At 46.4% G+C, this 22945-nt stretch overlaps 1 protein-coding gene and 1 long non-coding RNA gene across 2 annotated transcripts in view; one reads left to right on the forward strand and one right to left on the reverse strand.

The window, feature by feature from the left end:
• LOC130265865 (uncharacterized) overlaps positions 1 to 9662 on the forward strand; it is a 57456-nt gene extending 47794 nt beyond the window's left edge. Inside the window, exon 3 of the long non-coding RNA XR_008842687.1 lies at positions 8833 to 9662. This is a non-coding gene — a long non-coding RNA (uncharacterized LOC130265865). The remainder of the gene's footprint in view (positions 1 to 8832) is intronic.
• The window catches only part of LOC130265847 (zinc finger protein 208-like), a 282407-nt gene that overhangs the window by 61389 nt on the left and 198073 nt on the right, over positions 1 to 22945 (reverse strand). The window lies entirely within an intron of this gene.

The following is a 22945-nucleotide window of genomic DNA, read 5'->3' on the forward strand; positions in this document are numbered from 1 at the left end:
GCCCACCCACGCAGGGACCATGTTAGACCTGTTGTTCACAAATAGAGATGGAGTGGTGGGTGATGTGGAGGCTGGAGGACACTTGGGGCATAGTGATCATGAAATTATAGAATTCTCAATAATTGGTGAAATAAGGAGGAGTATCAATGAGATCTCTATGTTGGACTTCCGGAGGGCAGACTTTGGCTTATTTAAGACACTTATTCAAAGAGTTCCTTGGGAAACAGCCCTTGGAAACAAAGGAATCCAGGAGAAACGGATGTGCTTCAAAGCAGAGTTCCTGAGGGCACAGGAACAGACTGCCCATGTGTGCTGAAAGACGTGTCGACAAGGCAAGCATGCAGTCTGGATGAGCAAGGAGGTTTTGAATGAACTTAGAAATTAAAAAAAAGATGTATCATCTTTTAAAGGAGGGACTGATTTCTCAGGAAATATTTAAGGGAGCTGCTAGGGCATGTAGAAAAAAAAAATAGGGAGGCCAAAGCTCAGTTTGAACTTAACTTAGCAACTTCTGTTAAAAATAATAAAGAGTTTTTACAAATATATTAATGGTAAAAGGAAGGGTATAACCAACCTCTGTTCCATATTGGATGAGGCAGGCAACCTAGTAACTAAAGACAAGGAAAAGGTGGAAATGCTTAATGCCTTTTTTGCCTCAGTCTTTAGTGGTAAGACAGCTTGTCCTCAAGACCACTGTCCTCAGGGGTTGGTAAGTGGTGCCAGGGAGCAGAATGGTCCTCTTGTTATCCAAGAAGAGGCAGTCATAGAACTGTTGGGATGCTTGGATATTTATAAATCAATGGGACCAGATGGGATCTATCCCAGGATGATGAAGGAGCTGGCAGATGAGCTTGCAAAGCCTCTCTCCATCATTTATCATGAGTTGTGGCTCACTGGTGAGGTTCCAGATGATTGGAAACTGGCCAATGTGACACCCATTTACAAAAAAGGTAGGAAGGAGGATCCTGGTAACTACAGGCCAGTTAGCCTGACCTCAGTACCAGGTAAGATAATGGAGCAGTTCATAATGAGTGCTATCACACAGCACTTACAGGATGGCCAGGGTATCAGACCCAGTCAGCATGGGTTTATGAAGGGTAGGTCATGTCTGACCCACCTGGTCTCCTTCAGGTGACATGCCTGGTGGATGCAGGAAAGGCTGTGGATGTTGTCTATTTAGACTTCAGCAAGGCCTTTGATACTGTCTCCCACAGCATACTCCTGGAGAAGCTGGCAGTGCATGGCTTGGACAGGAGCACTCTTCAATGGGTTAGGAACTGGCTTGATGGCCGGGCCCAGAGAGTGGTGGTGAACAGTGCTGCATCCAGCTGGCAGCCAGTCACCAGTGGTGTCCCTCAGGGCTCTGTGCTGGGGCCAGTTCTGTTTAATATTTTTATAGACGATATGGATGAGGGCATCGAGTCCTTCATTAGCAAATTTGCAGAGACACTAAGCTGGGAGCTAGTGTTGATGTATTGGAAGGAAGAAGGGCTCTGCAGAGAGACTTAGATTGGTTAGATAGATGGGCAGAGTCCAACAGCATGAAGTTTAATAAGTCTAAGTGCCAAGTTCTAAATTTTGGCCATAAAAATCCCCTACAACATTACAAGCTGGGGACAGTGTGGCTGGATAGTGTACAAGCAGAATGGGACCTGGGGGTGCTGGTTGACAGCCGGCTGAATATGAGCCAGCAATGTGCCTTGGTGGCCAAGAAGGCCAACGGCATCTTGGCCTGCATTAGGAATTGTGTGGCCAGCAGGAGCAGGGAGGTCATTCTTCCCCTGTACTCAGCATTGGTGAGACCACATCTTGAGTACTGTGTCCAGTTCTGGGGCCCTCAGTTTAGGAAGGATGCTAAGATGCTTGAACGTGTCCAGAGGAGGGCAACAAGGCTCATGAAGGGCTTGGAGCACAAGCCTTATGAGGAACATTTGAAGGAGCTGGGGTTGTTTAGCCGAGAGAAGAGGAGGCTTAGAGGTGACCTTATTGCTCTCGACAACTTCCTGAAGGGAGGCTGTAGACAGGTGGGGGTAAGTCTCTTCCACCGGGCAGCAACTGACAGAACCAGAGGACACAGTCTCAAGCTATGTGAGGGAAGGTATAGGGTGGATGTTAGGAAAAAATTTTTCACCAAAAGAATAATAAAGTACTGGAATGTCCTTCCCAGGGAGGTGGTGGAATCACCATCTCTGGATGTGTTTAAGAAAAGGCTGGATATGGCACTTGGTGCTATAGTCTAGACTGTGAGTTGAGGTGTTAGGACATAGATTGGACTCGATCTTAGAGATTTCTTCCAACCTCATTATTCTGTGATTGTGTGATATCATCAGTACAAAGGCTATGGTTGTGTTTGTGCTGGGGTCGTAGGTAAAATTTACCAAGTTCCACCAGGATTGGAATTCTCTTTTTAAATTAATGGCACTATCCCGAATTATTATCCAAATTTCAGTAGGAAAAGTGCCTTCCTCGCCTTCTCTCATAATTGAGGCAGCAACTGACTGCATCCATAGTTGAGCCTGGATACAGCAGAGAGCCAAAGAAATGTTGGCCAATTTATTAATTAATACTTCTAAATCAATATTATTCAAAATTTCCAATCCTGTTCCCACAACACCGGTTACTTCTCTTGTAATTAATTTCTTAAAATGATACCGCTTTTGCAACTGCATTGTCTACCCCTAGAAAAGGTGAACAAGCTGACTGAATTACTGAGACATTGTTTTGCATTGACAATTTGACTTGTTTAAAAGACCATGCCAGATTAAACGATATTTGTTGTCTTAATTACATAGGATCCAATTTTAAAAATTTTTCAGGCTCAATATAACTGGTGGTTGGGTAGTAGGTGTTACAATATTAACATCAAGTTCCCCTCAATATTTTGTATTGTTTTTACCACACATGATTTAATGGGAAAATTGTACAGCAGTTCAATTTTGATTTTGAATCTCACAAAATAGAAAACGACCGTGAGGTGCTGTGCTGTAACTATATACAGGTTTGATGAGGGATTCAGCAATTAATCTTCACATCCCGCAGCATTACTCTGAGAAAGGTAAACACAACAGAATCTGCCACAAAGACGCAGGAGGTTAAAATGATGGAACTATTCAGCATGTAATGCAGACTGGAATTCTGTTAACTTCTCAATTATTTTGCTGCCAAGAAGGAGGCCACTCTGTACCTGTTTTAAACACAGCATATGAGTCAGTGTAGTTGCAATCAAAGGAGGCACTTGGCACTTCAAGCTGGAAAATACTCCAAACAACCATCAGCACCCCAACCCAAAAGCCACCCTGTCCCCCAGCAATAATTTGTTCAGCAGAAGTATTAGTGAACGAAGATTGTTTGGGGGAAAAAGCAGAGACTACTTTAATTACCGAGGCAGGTTTATCGTAGCTGCTACCCAAGCTCTCAGTTTCTGTTATTGCCAGATTTTTTGCAGTTCCTTCTGTTACTGAGAAGATGTTGCAGTACTGCTCGATCAGGGCATACCACGTCCTAACTGAGGATTTATGAGCCATCCCGTCACAGGGGGAGATCCCAGTACTGGCTGTCTTCAAAAATTTCTCTTCCTCAGAAGACTTTTGAATTTTTTCTGAGGCAATTTGCAAGTTAGGGCTTTCAAATGGGAGTTTGTTTTTTGTTGGGTATCCCCCACTACTTCTATTTCATCTCCTCCCACAAGGATATCATCAATATAAACAGCACCATTATCAGGTTTGGGTTTTTGGATTGACCATACAGGGAAGTTTCGCTTGTCCTGTATAACTGGTTTGATCCTTTCTTTTGCACCAGACGGAAGAGAGTATTGTTTTACATTTACAGGTAATTGCACAGGTGATTTATGGCCAGTAATGAATTTTGTTTCATGTATAATTTGCAAGCAGGCAATGTTGTGAATGTTTTCTAGGAGTTGGTCAGGGGTACCAACTAAAGTTACAAGGTCTCCCCTTTTCAAGGGGTTAAGCCCTGCTGCCCAATAAGCCGTGCACTGGGTTCAGGGACCATAAGTTATGTTTGACTTCTGTTGTTAAGAAAGCTCCATGGCCCCAGTACCCACTAGCTCCTTGTTCTGATAATTCAGTAGCAGCGTACAGGATTTTTGTAGTGGTTATTTGTGGGTCAAAATTCTCATCATTGATACAATTCTATTCTGTTTTAACCACAGATCTCAAGCTAGGGTAGCAAGGTTTTTCACTATTTTTCATCAGAGTTAGTTCTTTTTGAGAATATAATAGATTAATTTCCTTCTTCTCTGTTTCTTTTGGTGAGTCAGTGTGTTTTAAGGTGTTGGTGTGTTCTTGTCTTAGGGCAGCTCTTAAAGAATGATTCTCATCTCTTAAATAATGAATCTCATCTCTCAAAGCATGATTGTCATTCCTTTCTTCATCTGTTTTTGCAAAATTTCCACTATATTTTGTAGAGAGTCAATAATTCTTCTTTCTTCATTTCTTCGCTTAAAGCGAGTTTCTAAAGCTGCCGTAAGACAGGCCTCCAAAACTGAAGGGAAAATGGTCTTACTTCTGCCCAGTTTGAATTTTGTTTCATGTTGCAAAGAACGTATCTTATCAATCGCATTTTCTAAATGAAACCAGTTACTGTGCGCCCACTCTCCTCCCTTTGCAGGGTCTGCCGTTGTATTTAGCTAATAAGGCAAAAAATGCAGCTTTATCTTTTTCAATCATTTTGCTAGAAGGAAAATAAAGCCACTCAACACTTAGTTACACATACAGCTTTTGCTGTGTACAAGCCCCTCTCTTCCTTGGGTGGGTGAAAAGACATGAGTTACACATGCACTCCTCAGCATGCGCAGTTTTCCTGCCTAACTTTAGGAAAGGTAAGTACACATGCAGACACAGCCTACGCAATTTTCCCCTCCTTACTTTAGTGAGGATAGACACACAGCATGTGCAGTTTCCCCCCTAAATTTAGGAAAGGTAAGTACACATGCAGACACAGCCTGCGCAGTTTTCCCCCCAAGTTTAGGAAAGGTAAGTACACATACATACAGTAATACAGAACAAGAACAGCACAGTTCTGCCTTTTGCACCAAAAGATCTTTCGTTAATTTCTGAAGACAGAATCCTCAAACGAGTTGTAGGGATGCTTTTCACCTTGGCATGTGTCCTGGTTTGAAGGACAGGTGTCCGCTGATAAAGGCACAAGTTTAATTCCACTCCCCCCAAGTATTATAAATGTTTGAATCAAGGACTCTGAGGCAGAGATAAGGGGGTAGGAATAACAGCTCTTTTACTAATATATCTAACCATAGAAGCAGAAACAACAGCAGTTGTTAAAATTACCAACAAAACAGAGCAGATAACTCTGTTCCAGTAATTTCTTTAGCTGCAGGCGCACTCTCTCTGCACTTGGTCTCGGTGCTCCAGACGAGCAAAGCCCGACAGCTGCAGAGAAGTGGGCAGGAGTGGAGGCAGGAGGGGGCAGCAGCGGCCACGCCAGTCTCAGGTGGGAGCAGGCTGAAGAGGGCAGCTCCTCTCTCACTGTTTGTGTCCGGGTGATTAGCTGTGTCCTCAGGGGGGAGATGCAGGGCAGGTGATCGCAGACCATCTGGTTCTCCTACATTAGGCCACGTGGCTGCAGACAGGGGGTCCTCCTCTGAGCTCGCCAGAAACACACTTAACCCTTCCAGAAATACGAGTAGCCCCTCCGGAAGCCCAGCTCCCACCTACCCGTTTGTCTAGAGTCGTCAAAGATCCTGGGTGTAACCTGGCCAGCTCCATTGGCATGATAGAGGGAAAAATTCTTTAAACTGACACAGTAATCGAAAAACACTCAACTCCCAACAGCGTGTGCAGTGTGCGGGAAATCTGAAATGCCCGCCCTGGCTCATCCCTGTCAAGGTGGCCTGCTAGGTGCAGCTGGAGCAAGACATTCTTCCCCTATTACAGACTACGCACAACCAGCAACCCTTCTGTCTGTCAGATATCCTGTCCATGACACCAATTTAATGTCACGATCCACTCAACCTAAGCGGGAGTTGTGATGATTCGTTTGACCCTAGGGTGCAAAAAGAAAAAAGCCAGAGACTCAGCTTTTATTCAGCAGAAAGCAGTAATGCAGTTTATTGCATGTTAACAATTCAGTTTTGCGATAGAAGAGAGAGAGAGAGGGAGAGAGAGAGAGGCAAAGGAACGAAGTAAAAGAGGAGAGAGAGAGAAAGGATGGGATATAGCTACCAACAGGCGGGATGCATCCTCGTGGTCATCCGATGATAGAAGTGTCTTCAATCCGTCGGGGAGAATGAGATCTCAAAGTCTCTTTAGGAAAGTCACTTTTTATAGTCCTTTTCCAAAGTGAGTGGCCTCTGGCTAAAAGGTGGGAAGATTTATGGACTATTGTATGTGGAGATCGTCACTCCATGAAACAGGTGCAGGAACAGGGCACTATAACCAGTGCACTGCTCGAGAGCAGTGTACCATGACAAGCACCAAACACACCTCGGCCAGGCAAGAACTCAGATCCAGTGAGTGGTGTGGTCCCGGGCCTCAGTCTTTGATGATGGTCATGAGGCAGATCAGAGAAACTTTGGACCGACTTTTACGGGGTGATGGCCCCCTTGGGCCCTGGGGTTCATCCTTCAGGGGCTTTAGAAACTCTGCCATGGCTCATCCCTTCTTGCATTCACCTGCTGTGCCTTTCTGACCAGCTGCTCCACTCCTGCCACTCCCCAGCAGAGAGAAACGCCCTGAAATCCTGACCTCCTTGTCTGCCTGTCCTGAGAACCAGAGATACAAAGGGACTGCATCAGCTGGCAACTTCTGAGGATAAGAACTGCTGAAAAACATCCTACTCCTCATTATTTTTCTCTTCCTCCTCTTTTCCATCATCCTTTTTCTTACCACTTAGATTGCTCCTGCCTCTTCTTTCCTGAACCATATTCCTGCACACTCCCCTTCACCCAGTCCCTTCCCAGCACATCAACAGCATCCATCCCCTGTTGCTTAAATCCCTTCTGGACTTCCCTTATTGCCACCCTGGGTGTCCATGTCCTTGATTACCTCTGGGAGAATGTGCAAACTCCTTTAACATGCTCCCAAGGGACCCTTCAGAGATATTTTGGATCATCATCCCTTTTGCAAGGAGCCCTTCCTGGCTTTCGTTTTCAACCCTCCATGGGTGCTCTGCCATGTTTAGTCCCCGAAGATCCCACTGTACTCACTGATGAGATTTTCAGTGCTCTCTGGCTGCCAGCTCTTCACACCCTCCCCGATCTGTCACTCGTCTGTCTCCTGGTCACTCTCGGGTACCCAATCCATGCCCAGTGCCGCCGCCCCCAAGGGAGCCGATCCCCCAAACTGGGTGAGGCACCTTCAGCTCCACTTGCTGCCCCTGCCCTGGACAGGGGAAGGAATTCTGGCCAAGCACCAAGGTGTGTAAGAATTCACATCACCAGAGGTTTCTGTCCACAAAGAAGTTAGAGGAGTCTTATAAAATTAATTTTATACTTGAAGGAATGGAGAGGCCATGGGCCATTTCTCATGAGGTCTCTGCAATTGTTGGAGGGCGCAGCCTCCTTTTCATCCTAATTTTCGTGGCTGCATCTCCCTCTCACTTTCCCCATTGGCTGAAGTACTTGAGAGGTGCAGGCTTCCCAATGAACCCACTGCATCCCCATGTTAATATGCGCCCCACTTTTGTACAACTAATGATATTCATGGCTCTGTCAAGTCTTTGTTATTCGTCTGGGAGTTAATGAATTTATCAGAACCTTGGCTGAGCAGCAGTCTGTGTGGTCAATAATATTTTCTGAACCTGATGGCTTCTGCTGTCACTTCCTTAAGTACACGTCCCTGGTCCTATCTCCGAGCAGACTCCCAGCATCTGTTTGTAAAGATACTTTGCTGTTCTTCCTTCCATGGGGGTCCCCCCGTTTTCGGGCCATCCCCCCTAGAGCAGGGTGTCCCTCTTTGGTGCAGCCCCGCCCCTCGGGCAGCGCTCAGCCAATGAGAGCGCGCGGCGCTGATGACTCAGCAGTGTCCAGGCAGAGCCGCAGCTCCCAGCGCTCCCCACCTGGACCCCACCTGCACCCCCCGGCCCCAGCGCCCCCCGCGAGGGGAATTTGGGGAGGTGGGAGGGGAGCGCCAAGGCCCAGCCCCCCGCGCTGTCGTGGCGGGAGCGGCTGCAGTGGGGACCGAGTGCGGGCGGGAGCGGCCGAGAGCCCAGCACTGCCCCAGCCCGAGCTGCCCCAGCTCCATCCCTGCCCCTGCACTGGGATGCTGTGGGTTTGGGGGGAAGAGGGAGCCGTCATTGCGTGCTGGGTCTGAGGGCAGCAGGAGAAGGGAAGGAGAAGCAGAGTTGAAGAACAAAATGGTCAAACAATGCACGTGGGAGGAGAAGATGGGATTGTGCAGGAGGAGGAGGAATAGCAGATGGAAGAGGAGTGTGGGGAAGAGCAGGGAGACAGGAGGAGGAGGAGGAGCAGAAACAGGAAGCAGCACAATGTTCCACCCCTCCCTGTATCTGCAGCCCTCCCCAGCCCCAGGAGCTCCCCACCCCACATGCAGCTGGTGACTGGAGAGAGGATTCACAGGAATGAATCTTGGTGTTTCTGAGCTTTATTGGGCTAAATGTTGGTGCTTTGCTTTATTGTGGAGGCTGAATCTTTGTATTTTGGGGAGAGTTTTGGCTGAGTCTTGCTGTTTGGGGGGGTTTTGATCTGCATCTGTATGTTTGGAGGATTTTTGGGCTGAATCTTGGTGTGTTGGTAGTTCTTAAAAGAGACAAGATGCCCAATGACTTCCTGAGTTGACTTGGTCAAGGATGAACCCCAGCCCAAGGTGCTCTCTTTTTTTTTTTCCCCCAAATCAGGATTTTTCATTCCTGGGGCGTGGGTGAATGGAGGAGGAGGAAAAGCCCCAGAGATGCCACAGGAGGAGGGGCTGCAAACCTAGCCCGGGGAGCTGTGAGGAGGAAAGACCCTCCCTGAGCCGGGTACGCAGCCGGAGATCCAGGCTGAGCTCAGAGCTGGTGGAGAAGCCTCATGGAGGGGAGAAGCCCCACAAGTGCTTGGAATGTGGGAAGGGTTTCAGCTATAGCTCTGACCTGATCCGGCACCACACAGATGATCCACACAGGCGAACGGCTCTACTCGTGCTTGGAATGTGGGAAGAGCTTTGGGCGGAAGTGCAGCCTGAGAAAACACCAGAGCATCCACACCAGGGAGAGCCCCTACAAGAGTCCTGAGTGTGGGAAGAGATTTCCGAGAAGCTCCACTCTCTTCAGACATGAGCGGATTCACACAGAGGAGAGGCCCTTCCGCTGCCCAGACTGCAGGAAGGGATTCAACAGCAACTACACCCTCATTCTGCACCGGCGCATCCACACTGGGGAGAGGCCCTACGAGTGTCCTGCGTGTGGGAAGAGCTTCTCCAGGAGCTGTCACTTGACCCAACACCAACAGAGGCACCTCTAAGGGAAGCCCTGCGAATGTGGGAAGAGCTTTGTGCTCTGCTCCAGCTCCATCCCCTGTGAGAGGATCGGCGTTGGATGATCCCGAGTGACCCCTGTTGGGCAAAGCCCTGGTGATCCGTGGTCCTGGTGATCCCCGTTGGGTGGGGGGTAGGGGATGGAGAGATTTCTTTCCCTTCTCCTTGTCCTGCTATGATTTGGTTGGTAATAAATTCCCTCCCTGTGCCCAGGCTGGGTCTATTGTTCCTGTGCTGGTGCTCTGGATGGGATCTCTCAGGTTCCTTCTGTCAACCCCATAGCCTCTCCTCAGCCAATCAGAGAATGCGATGAAGAAGATTCAGCCAATCAGAGAGAGCATCTCTGATGACTCACCGGTTGCCGGGTGGACCTGCAGCACCCAGTGTTCCCCACCTGGACCCCACTCTCCTGCCCAATCACGATACCCCCGCGGGGTCCCCCCAGGTTCCTCCCCACTCCCACCACACAATAAACGGGACCGAGGCGAACTGGGAAGCTTTATTAGGAACACTGAGAGCAGTGGGGCTGGGGCAGAGTGACATCGGGTCCGAGGGGGACACGTGACACCCCCAAAATCAGCGCAGGGTCAGAGCACGGGGTCCTGGCCAGGCCTGAGGTCAGGGGGAGGGGCTGCGGCTCTTTCTGGCTCAGGAGCTCTGTGGGCAGAGAATAGGGGGTGACACCGGGCAGGAGGCCCAAGGGGCTAACACACGCTCCGGGGCAGGGTGTACACAATCCACACGAAGCTCCCTCGCCTATTTGCACAGGTAGAAGCCGAGCGCCATCACCAGGAAGATGAAGCCCAAGATAAAGCCCTTGATCCCCATCACAGCACCTTTCTGCAGGCAGTGTCCAGCAGCACTTCTGGGGGTCACCCAGCCCCGCCGTTTTCTCCCCTATTTCCCCCGCACTGTAGGGGCCGTGCCGTGCCCCAGTGCTAGCTCAGGGGGTGCTCCAGGTTGACGTGCTCCACTTGGTGGCTGGAGGTGATCCTGTGCTAGGCAGCTGGGAATTCCAGCAGCATCAGGACCTGGGAGAAATCCCGTCCCTGTTGGGAACCAGATTGGTGGCCACCATGTGCCCATGGAGCTCCTGCTGGTCCTGGAACCACCTCAGCTGGATCTCGGCAGAAGTCCGTCATGGAGCAGAGAAGACAGCTGGGGCTGGGCTGGGAGATCGAGGGCCACAGTGAGTTGGATAAACTGGGGGTCACTGGGAGAGGATGGGGACACACTGGGATCAGCTGGGAGGAACTGGGAGAGATGGGAGTGGGCTGGTGTGGCACTTAGACTGGGAACGAAATTGGAGAGAGTAGGGGAACACTGGGAGAGAATGGAGTGGATCGGGGTAATGTGAGAGAGGGAGGCGTTCTGGGTTTGGACAGAAAAGGACTTGGAATGGACTGGGAGGGACTATTTGGGCAATGGAAAAGAGGGTGCAGGGTTGGGATTGGACTGAAAAGGACTTGGAAGGGACTGGAAGGGACTGGGAGAGAGGGCAGAGAATTGGAGGGGCACTGGGAGGGCACTTGCAGAGAAGGTGGAGGTCTGGGAGTGGATTTGAAATGGAATGGCTGTGCACTGAGAGGAATTGGGAGCGACAGTGAGGGCACTGGAAGAGACTGGGATGGACTGGAAGAGCTGCTGGAGTCACTTGGGATGAGGGGGCAGGGGGCCCCAGAGATGGGCACAAGAAGGGCTGACGTGTCTTGAGTGATTCCCAGGGAAGTTTTGAGGGGCTCCAGGGTCATTCCCAGGGCAGGGCCGGAGGGGACACACTGCCCCATGCTCACCTCTGTGCTCCACGAGGAACGGGCTGGACAACTCGTAGTTGTGCTGGCAGTGCCTGTCCACCGCAGCCCGTCTGTGCTCCATCCATTCCGGGTCACTATTCCAGTACCTGGCAACCTTGTCCCAAAGGAGGTGACCCCACGTACAGCCCTACATCGCTGCCAAAGTGCAGGAACTGCTCCCGGTTGGAGATGTTCCTCTCCACGAGCCTCACCTAGTTGGTGCCTGTCAGGGGCTGGGTTTTGTTCCCTTACTTTTCCACCATCTTTTTTTTGAGAATTTTTTCCCATTATCATTATAAGGAGGCCTGCCGTGCACTCCCAGCTCCTGATTGCCCAAGACAAAGGTGTGGGCGGGGGCTGTCTTTCTCTCCCTCGCCAGCCCAGTGGGGTTTGAGGGTGTCCGGGAGTGCTAGTTTCAACCCACGCAGTCGGAACACCGGGATGCGAGGTTCTCTTTGGTCGGACACTGCCCGGACATTGCTCCGCTCCAGCTTCCTATCTCTGAGAACACAGCTGACCACCAGGACCCAAACGGTGAGCGGGGAGCCTTTCCTCCACTCTTCTCCCATCTGGGACACAATGCTGCCGCTGCCGCCTCCCCCACACCCCCTCCCGTCTGCCACCTCCGCAGCTGCGCAGGACCTGCCCCGCCCTCCACCGGGACCAGACGCAGGCAGAGTGTGTCTGTGGTTGAAAAAGGACTGGAACTGAGTTATTTGTTCTGTTTTGTTGTTAATTTTCATAGCTGATTTTGTTCCTGTTTGTCTGGTTAGATATATTAGTAAAGTGCTGCTATTCCTACCACCACATCACTGCTCGAGAGTCCCTGATTCAAAAATTATAATAATTTGGACGGAGGGGATTTACATTCTCCATTTCAAAGGGAAGCTTCTGCCTTTATTGGCAGACACCTATCCTTCAAACCAGGACAGTGCCGTTAATGAAGTGACTCTCGGACTTAACCATCTCCTGGAACAGCCCTGTGTGTGCAGGACACAGGTCCAGGGGTACCTCCTGGCAGCTCCCCAGCAGCCCACAGTAGCCAAGAGCTCCGGGGCAAACCCGACTCCGCACCCCCAGCACCCCACGGCCACCATGGGACCCTTCTTCCTGCATGCAGCCCCAGTTCCTCTTTTCCACCCTTTTCTGTATTTTCCTCCTCCTTTCCCATAACTCCCCAGTCACCAGCTCCCCCCCTCACCCAACATCTGGGGTTCCCACCTCTTTATTTCCCTTTCTCTTCCTATTTTTCCCACCGTTCCCACCACTTCCCTTCCTGCCCCTCCCGCTCACCCCAGCTGAGTTAAGTTGCACCCCAGCTGCCACCACACGCCCCATGGCCAGCGCCGGGCAGGTTCTGACACCTCTCCCCTGTTGGAACCCAGGAAACCGTGGGGTTTGGGATTTCTGTGCTGACAGGTTAATTTTGTGTGACTGGGCTGATTTGAACTCTGTGTTCGACACACTACTTGATCCTGCTGAGAGATGAATGGTTAATAAAGCTATTACAGCCTCGGTAGAGACAGGTATAGCATATGGGTTGACCCAAGGCACAAATACAGAGGTATTCTCATTAGAAAACCTGGGATGGGACACTAATTTACCAGAACACAATGAAGTTAAAACAATACCAAAATCTTGTGGTATATTGTTATGGTGGTTTTTTTTTGTTGTTGGAGACATACAAATGACACGAACTCACAGAGATCCTTGTGACAGTAGTCCCGGTTTATTCTTCCAGCCACCTTTTATAGGGAGTTTAAAACTCCCAGATCTAGACGGTTGATTGGTCTGGGTTTTAGCACTGCCCAGCTCCCTGGCCAATGACACATCTGCATTTAGGGCTCAATGAGATTGGCTGAGGGTCTCTGTGTAGCTTTAAATCCAACCAATCCTTGCAGGGATTGTTTACTTCTAGGCTGGTTAAGTTTTGGGGAGCAGCTTCAGACTAGCAGCCTGTGACAGTATATGGGTTAAAACATGTTGTCCCTAAAGCTCTAAATTGGTCAAAGCTCTACAAAGTACAGCAAAATTAGGATGAATCACCCACTGATTTTTTAAATAGGAGAAACTGCCATCAAATCTACAGATATAGATCCTGAATCATCTGAAGGGAAAGCACATCTAGTTCTCCTGTTTCTGGGTCAAGCTCCAAATGATGTAAGAAGAAAGTTGCAAAAGATAGATGGAGTTTGAGATACAGATAAATTGCTAGAAGTGGTCTTGAAGGTATTTCAAGACAGGGACCCAAATGAAAGAGTTAGACCCCAACCTAGGAAGAAGTCAACTCATGAAAACTCACTCAAGGCTTCCCCTAACAGACATAGATCAGTGTGCGTATTATAAAAAATGGGGACATTGGAAGAATAACTGTCCAGCATTGAAACAAAAATTCCCAATTCCCCAACTCACAGCAGTATAAAGCTCAAGCTCAGAATGATGGGTACCAAAAGCTTCTCCCCCAGCAAAGCCTTCAGTTAGAACTAAGCTGGGGGAAGATGACATCGAATTTTGGTAGATACTGGAGCAGCATATTCTGTGTTAAATACTGTAGAAGGGAAACTGAGCCAAGATACTGTACATTTTGTTGGGGCGACCAGGGTAAGGGAAACATGGTCTTTCTTCCAACCTTTAAAATTCAAACTGGGGAAGCACTGGGTAACCCAATTCCTCTGTGTGCCTAACTAACCATAACCATTGCTGGGGAGGGATTTACTTGAAAAATTGGAAGCAGAAATTAAATTTAAGAAGGAAAAGGGTATACAAGTTGTAATATCTGAATCTAAATTTGTCCAAGTTGCTGCACTTTTTATACAGGAAAGAAGTGGTGAAATCCCCACTGAAGTTGAAAAGGCAGTCAATCCAATAGTGTGGGCCAGTGATATCCTAAGAAGATCCAAATGGGCAGAACCAGTGAGTATTGCACTCAAACCAGGAGCCACGCTGGTAAGGCAAAAACACTACCCTTTGGAATTAGAGATCCGTAAAGAATTGGTATCTTTAATTGAAAAATTCCTCCAACATGGGTTACTAGTGCAATGTACGTCCAGATACAACATCTCCATATTAGCTGCTAAAAAAACAGATAAAAAGATAATAAATATAAATCAGTACAAGATTTAATAACAATTAACAAAATTACAGAAGACTTATACCCAGTGGTAGACAATTCCTACACCCTTTTGACCTCACTGACAGATGAATTAGGGTGGTTTACTCTTCTAGACCTGAAAGATGCCTTTGCCTGCATTCCTGTGCACAAAAACAGCTGAGAGCTTTTTTGCTTTTGAGTGGGGAAATTCTGAAACGGGGAGGAAAAATCAACTTACTTGGACAGTTTTACCCTGAGTTTTCTAGAATAGCCCAACAATATTTGGAAAGCAGCTAGCAAAAGAATTAGAAGACTGGAAAAGACAGGAAGCAGAAGGAGTTATTCAATATGTGGATGACATCCTGATTGCAGCCAGAACCAGAGATGACTGCATATGATTTACCCTAAGTTTATTAAACTTCTTGGGACTGAGAGGGTACAGAGTTTCTAAAGAAAAACACAGATTGCCAAGGAAGCCATACTTTACTTGGGGCTTGAGATCTTCCATGGACACAGATAGCTCAGCAATGAATGGAAAGAAGCCTTCTGTCAACTCCCAGAGCCCCATACTATGAGAAAGATGCAAGCTTTACTGGGAATGGCAGGTTGGTGTCATTTGTGGATAGCAAATTATGGACTGCTGGTACAAGCCCTCTATGGAGCATTAAAAGCAGCCAAAAAAGTAATTATCATATGGACTGAAAACACTAGAGCAGTGTTAGTGATCAGTGCTGAGCCCAAGACTTAGACACAAGCACTCACTTTTTCATGTGACAAACAGCACTTTTTGTTCTGTATTGCTCCTTAAATAAACTCCTTAATGTTCTTCGGCCAGCACTTGTGATTGGTTCAAAGTTCAGGCTGCCCAGTCTTTTTGACCAATAGCCTCCACAGCCCAGGCAGGAGCCCATAGGTTCAAATCCCTGTCTGTTTCCAAATTTGCCCTATTACTGTTCCTGAAGGACTGTCTGTCCCACCAGGCTGCTTCTCCATATATGTTTAAGTCAGTTGCCCAGTAACAAGGCAGGTTGCACTGTGACAATTCCCCATTTCTTTTTTATTAATTTGAAGAAAAATTTCAAAATGCAAATACGCAGCTTGTTCTCTGTTATCTTGCCTGCAAGGATCCTTTTGCGTGCATGATGACATTGTCAGTATAAATTCAATTTGAATGGGTCTTTTACCTAGCACAATAAATTTGGTTTCTTAGATGGTGTTGGGTTCCACATACCTGAAGCTGCAGTGCTTATGTTCAGGAGTGGTTGGGTATTTACTTACATTCTGGTTTCACATAACTTAATAAAACATTTAGCTTCAGAACTGTGCAAAATCCCAATTTAACAAAGCAATTTATAAACAATAAAATATTTTGGAAACAAACAACTCTTATTTTAATGTCCTATACCCTGCGAGGTGGGTAAAATTTTTGTTATTCATGTTACAGGCTCAATTGCTTAGTAACTATAATGTTACAATTTAACATTAAACATGAACCATTCTGTTCAAAACAACATTTTAAAAACAAAAGACCATTTAACTTAAAAAAATTTCAAATAAGAACATACATATTTTCTTTATTCCTTACTCCCCTTTGTTTTTTTTAAAAACAATAAACCACTTAACTTAAAATTGTTTCAATTAAGAACATGCGTTTCCATTTCTCCTTTCTCTTCCTTTGTTTTTAAGAAATTAGAACAGGAACAAAACATGCACTTTTGAATTTCATTAATTTGGTGAGAATTATAGTTGCTAATATGTTACAATCCAATTTTAGTGTTTAATGCTGTTGAGGAGTTTTCCTTTAAATGATAACTTAGAAGAATCTTCTCCAAATAAGATTCTTCATGTTTATCCCAAAGGAAAAGGTTTTAGCTTTTGCAAGGCTCAGTCAGTTAGTCAAAATTACTTGTTTTCATTTTTAACTCAGAAATATCTGGATTTTATAATTTTCTCTCCTTGTCAGTCAGTTTTCAATTTGGCCACAATTGAAACAGACTTAGAAGGCTTTGATGGTAAACATTTCCTTTTGCTTAGTTAAAATCTCAACCTGGCCAGGATTGAGACTTTAGACTAGGAAAAATTTTCTATTATATTTTAAAACAAACCTTTACTAAATTTTGAACATGGTAAACAAAAGTGATAAGAGATTGGTATTTTAAAAAACTGTGCAATTGTAATTTTTCAATGAAATATTTTTTACCAAACTAATCCACATAGATTAGATTTGATGAATTTATAATATCAGAGTAAGATCTTCAAATTTTACCTGGATGGCTGATTGAGTATGATGCTAGTGCAATGTATATGAGTAACTGTCAGTGTCCACACCACATGCGGAGTCCTGATAGGTTCTTTTAGGGATCTCAAAGCGCAAAAGACACAGCAGGGGACAAAACCAGTTTACTTTTGCAAAAGATGCACTTTTATTTAGTGCCAACAAAATGCAATAGAGGGACAGAGAGAGAGAGACAGAGAGACAGAGAGAAAAGGGTTGGGATTATAGCTACCAAGACGGGCAGACGATCCTCGTGGAACCAGCCAATAGATGTCCGTTGCCGTCGGGGGAGATCTCGGGGGTCTTTAGTTTGAGGGTGTCTTTTATAGTCTTTTCCAGGGCGTCAGGCGACTGGCCAAACAGGTGAGGACTTTCATGGACGCTTTGGGTTCCGTGGGGGGAACAAACCCACAACAAGCCCAAGCGAGTCCTTGTCGATGAAACAAACACAGACCAGTTCATTGTTCTCACACCTGTGGGAGCCTTGTCGACTAAACACAGTTCAGTGCACCGTGACTATCCGTAAACCAGTCTCCTGAGAAACCAGTCCTGGTCCGATGGGCACCACCTGCAAACAATCGCTTGGCGTTCCTCCCATCCCTGGCCAGCGCCTTTAAACTGCAATTTGAGGGGTCTTCTTAGGCCTCAGGCGAGGGTCGTTGGGCAGAACAAATGAGAGGCTTTCAGATGGACTCTTACACCACCCCGTGACCAATGAGCGTCGCAGAGAAAACTCCATCAGCATGATGTTGTGACGCTGTAGCATCTTCAGGACCCGTCATTGGTAGCATATCCCGGAAAACAGGGACAGAAAAATCAGAGATCAGAGAGAGAGAGGGAAAGAGGAAAGGAAAAGGAAAGAAATAGACACAAAGATAATAAATCAAAATAATCACAACAAATTGATTGAAAAACAAATTTTCAAACAAATCACAATCATAAAACAATCAAAATTAATATAAATCAATAAAATAACTTTCAAACAATTATTAAAGCAAATCAATCAATAAAATAACTTCCAAATAATATTAAAGGAAATCAATATTGATTATAATATGTTTAACAAAATTGATTAAAACAATTGTTTTTGTAAAACCATTTTCAAACAAAAAACTTAACATTATTTAAAACAAATAATACCAATCCTACAAACACAAAAATGTGAATGATTTTTGTTTTTTAAATCCACTGCTACATTTTCTACAAACACTAAACCACAAGCAGTTCTTAAGCATGCACACCCCTTGCTCATACACTGCAATAGCATTTCAGGAATCTCCTTTGGATAACTTTCAAAGTTACAGACATTCTGATTTATGTCTAAGCAAATATCTTGAGCTCTGATTGCATTACTTTTACAGATAAATGCTTGTTGTTTCCAGACAATGTACGTTTCCAAATTAATAGTTTGTTACTTTTCACCAATTTGACAGGCCCATTCTCTATGCTCAGAAGGATAGAGAATAGCTCCGTCGTGATTCAGCCCTAATGCAATGAGAGGGAATATTGAATGTACGGAAACATTACATATGGTCAGTGCAAAGGCTGTGGCTGTGCTTATGCTAGGGTAGTAGTTTCACTAGGATTGGAATTCTTTTTCAAAACCATGAACATTATTCCAAATTATTCTCCGAATTTCAGTAGGAAAAGTGGTTTCCTCCACTTCTCATATAATTGAGGCAGCAACTGACTGCATCCACAATTGAACCTGGATACAGCAGAGAGCTAAAGAAATGTTAGCCAATTTATTCATTAATACTTCTAAATCAATACTATTCAAAATTCCCAATCTTGTTCCCACAACACTGGTTATGTCTCTTGTTTGTTTCTTGAGAAGATCCTCCTGGTCTTGCATTGGCAATTTGACTTGTTTAAAAGACCATGCTGATTTAAACAATATTTCTTGTTGGCCAGTTTTCCAAATTACCTAAGATACAATTTTAAAGATTTTCAGGCTCAGTATAACCAGTGGTTGGGTAGTAGGTGTTATAACATTAACATCAAGTTCCCCTCAGTATTTTACATTGTTTTTACCACACATAATTTCATAGGAAAATTGTACAACAGTTCAATTTTGATTCTGAATCTTCACAAACTACAGATTTTGGGACATGTTTAACAAACTGCATCCCATATTTGCACTACTGGCATGGTATCTTCACTGCAACTGCAAAAAAACAGTTAACAAGGCATATATTAACTTAGTATAGTTTGCAAAATATACAGGCTTTGGCAAAGTTAAATTAGAGGTGGGTGACTTCTGCTGAGCTCTGCTGGAAGTGAACATTGGTTACACTGCCTTAGTTGGTGTTGTTAAGTTTTTAAAATTTTATTTTCGCTGTCTTAAGATATGAGGCAAGTAACATGTTGTTACATTTGTTGAGAGGATGGTTTGTCCTGTGTTGCTGTGTTCTAGCTTTTCTATGTATCTGGTGGTATCTTTTCAGGTCAGCTTGTTTGTCATTGTCTCTATGAAGCTTTACTTTGGTAATTCTTTTCTTGCTGTTTTTCACTCAGTGAGCATTTTGCAGGGATTTTTTTCCCACATTCTAATTCCTGGTTCTGATGTAGGTGCTTGGGTCTCACCCCCTATCTGGGATGGTGGCTTTTCGTGTGATGGCAGCTGTTTGAAAATGCTACATGGTTGCTGACATTTCCCTTTTATATCTATGTGTTTCTTCCTGTCAGAGCTTAGAGGAAGGTTAGTAGATGTTTATTTCTTGGGAAGAGATTTCCCTGTTCCAACAGACATTGTGTATTAATTAAGCAAGGGACTTGAAAATCTCCTCCCACAACCCTTACAAATTTACAGTTTTCGGTTGAGGTGTAGATAGGCTTTGAGGTGTGGTTAAAGGCTTGGTTTCAGAGATCACAGCAGGATCGGAGCTGTTATTTGAAGCAGAAGTTGAGTTTGGAGCTTTGGTGTTTTTACTTCCTGCTTCCCTGGGTTTCTCAAGGTGTCCAAAGGCTCCTAGTATGAGGTCATTGGGGATTCCACTCTCCAGGCAGCTGTTGGCAGGGGTGTCCATGGTGACTGGAGGTGGAGGCAGGCTTGCTTGCTGGGGTGAAGTCAAAGTGAAGTCACTCCAAAGGCTGGACTGGGGTCAGGACCCAGCCCCTCTGAGGCTGGAGTGTAATCAGGGGTACCACCCACCAAGGCTGCATCAAGGAGGGGGTACCTCCCACCAAGGCATGGTTGGAGTAGGAGGCACACCCAACCAGGGCTGGGCATGGGGTGAAGCCATGCCCCACCAGGGCTGGACCAGTGGTGGACCCACACCCCATGAGGGAGGCAGGGTTTCTTTTTTCCCGCCTGTGGCCATGAGGCCGCTGCCGTCTTGGGATTTTTCCCAGGCTTTTTCTTCTCCTGCCATGCGGTCACCGCATCTTGGGGTGACCGCATGGGTCATCCCATCTGTGGGGCCCCCCCACAGCAGTTTAGGATGGATTAGGGGTCTCTGAGACAGCTGCTAAGGGTTTGCCAGTCAGTAAAGTCTCTCTGCATGGAGTAAGTACATTTTCTTCCGTGCTGCTGCTAGACAAATCAGCTTTTATCTCTTTTAGCAACTTTCAGATAATTCCCCAAGGTTTTAAAGCCTTAATTGGATTTTTATCATCATTTAAAGCAGCATTTAATATTTGTTCTCCAGTTTAAGTCAAATTATTCATATTAAATGCAATTTCATTAGTTAGGTCTATCCCTTTGCCTTTTTTCCATGATATTAAATCAAAAAGCAATTTTTCTTCATGATGTATTTCCCATCCTTGTAAAAATTGAGTCTATAGCTGGATTACTGGATGCTTTTCTGTGGAGACATATCCTCCCATGTTTACCTTAGCTCTCAGCTAATATTTTCTTCTCATCTCTTTTCTGGAAAACAGTTTTCTTTCTGTCTCTCGGATGATCCTGGCTCAGGGCCAAAGTTTTCTCCTGCCTCTTTTTCTGTTTTCCCCCTAGCTTCTGGGCTAGAATTTCCCCCATCTCTTTTTCTGGATGGATTCACATGTTGAAAATCATGTCAGGGTCACCAGTTGTAATGTGATCAGTGCCGGATCTGAGAAAGAGACTATGTACCCTTTGTGTTCCATGTAACAAAAAGCCATTTATTGTTCTGAACTGCACCTTAAATAACCTTCTTAATGTTCTTGGGCAAGCACTTCTGATTGTTTCAAAGTTCAGGGTGCCCAGCTCTCTGACCAATAGCCTCTGCAGCCAGGTAGGAACCCATTGGATCGAATCCCTGTCTGGTTCCAAATCTGTCCTATCCATGTCCCAGAACGACTGTCTGTCCCACCAGGCTGCTTCTCCCATATATGGAGAATCAGTTGCCCTGTAACAATCCAGCTTGTATTGTGACACATGGGATCCGCTGGCAGCACATTCAGGGCACAGCTGAGGGCTGGGGGCTCCTCCTCTCTCTTCATTTTCTCTCTCTAATTCAAACCATCCCCTCCCATTCAAATCCCCATTCACATCCATTCCATCATATTTTCGCCCCACAATTAACATTTCTTTGCCCCAATTAAACTTTTCTCCCAAATTAGCCTCTGAGACTCCCTCCCCACCTCCAGCTCCTCCTGGCAGGACCCAACCAAGACCTTCTGGAAACAGGAACAGAAAGAGTTAAAAAATTCATCATTATTTCCTTGGTTTCCGGAGGATTTTCCTGTGGCTTTCCTGCAGAAAGCCCTTCCTTTCTGAGCCATGGCTGATGCTCCCCTAGGACACCATCCCCTTTCCAATCCCTTTTTCCAGCTCTTTTCCTCAGTGGACCCAAACCTGTGGATTTTGGGAGATGTGAGGGGTTGCTCTGCTCAGGGGGTCTCAGAAGTGCCCCAGGGAGGTCCCGAGGCCCCTTGGAGCATTTGGAATCTCCAACTCTCAGCCAGCACTGTCTGTGGGATTCAATCCCCCCTGCAGCATTCTCCCCTACACGGCTTTATTTCCAGAGGGGTTTGTGGTTTCTCTTCAAGCCAGGGCCTGACGGCACCAGAGCAGCTGCGGTGCCAGGGCAGGAAGGGCTGTGGGATGGCACCTCGCCACAAACCTCCAGTAAGGGGACAAGAGCTGGGGGGAAATAGAGAATAAACATGGAATTATAGGAAAAGAAAGAAAAATACAGTAAAATGTTTATGATAGCTAAAAAAACAAAAAACAAAAAAAAAAAAAAAAAAACAAAAAAACCCAAACAACAAAAAATCCAAAGCAAAAAATAAAAAAACAACCCAAAAGAACAAGGAAAAAAAAAGTAGTGGCAGAGCTACTTCTTCTGGGACTCTCGGTTTCTTGTCCAAGTTCTGAGCTGAGTCTGAGACAGAACCCAGTGAGTGGAACAGACATTGCTGCTAAAACACTTCATAGTGCCAAAACTAAAATGTCGAGTATCTACGAATATCAAGTAACACCTTGATGTTATTGGAGTCTGAGTGCCCACATTTGATTCCCTCGTTTGAAGCTGAAAGCAGAGGTCCACTTGTTACTCTGCTTTGTAACGAGTAATGTAAAAATTCAACACAGTTCCCAGTTCCCTCCCTGCTCTGCCCAGTGGCACAGGAGAAGGGATGGGCATTACAGTTAGTTTGTGCTGCTGCTTCCCTCTTAGGGACAGGAATCCTTGCCCTGCTCCAGGGCCTGGGGTCCCTTCCATGGGGTCAGTCTGTCTCCTGTCCAGCGGGGGTCCCTCCCCACCCGTGTGGTCACTCCTCGGCCTGGCCCTGAGGCGCGGGGCAGTCGCGGGGCAGCCGCGCTCTGGCCCCGTCAGCGGCAGCTCCGGTTTGTGCTGGGCAGGAGCGGCAAAAGGAGCCAGGTGGTGGCGGGGGCTCAATCCTGTCAGGAGGAAGAAGAGGAAGAAGATGGAGGGGCTGGGGCAGCCTGCGATGTCTGATCCCTGGGGAGTAGCGGGCAGGCCTTGGGGAACGGCAGCAGGCGGGGCTCTGTTGGAGCCACCCCGAGGGATTTGTGCCGTCCTGGGTCCCTGAAGGACTTGCTCCATGAGATGGATGAGGTGGGAACCAAAGGAGAGACAAAAATGTGGAGACGAGACTTAAATGCAATCAAAGAGCCGCACCAATTCCATCTTCTCCGCCCGCGTCTGAAGAAGGACCTGCGTCGAAGCACAGGCAGGGGGTGAGTAGAATAAAATACAGAGAATGGAGTAAAATAGAATAAAAAGCTGCACTGGGGGGACCCCCAGCCCTCGGTGTCACTAAAGAGCCACAACTCAGGATGGGAAATTTTGGGTGAGGCCAGAAGGGCAGCACCGGGACAGGTGGGAGGCGGAAATAGAATAAAACACATATAATAGAATAAAATACAAGAAAAGTGCCACACCGAGTG

Source organism: Oenanthe melanoleuca, linkage group LGE22 (assembly GCF_029582105.1).
Source record: "Oenanthe melanoleuca isolate GR-GAL-2019-014 linkage group LGE22, OMel1.0, whole genome shotgun sequence".
Lineage (NCBI taxonomy): Eukaryota > Metazoa > Chordata > Aves > Passeriformes > Muscicapidae > Oenanthe > Oenanthe melanoleuca.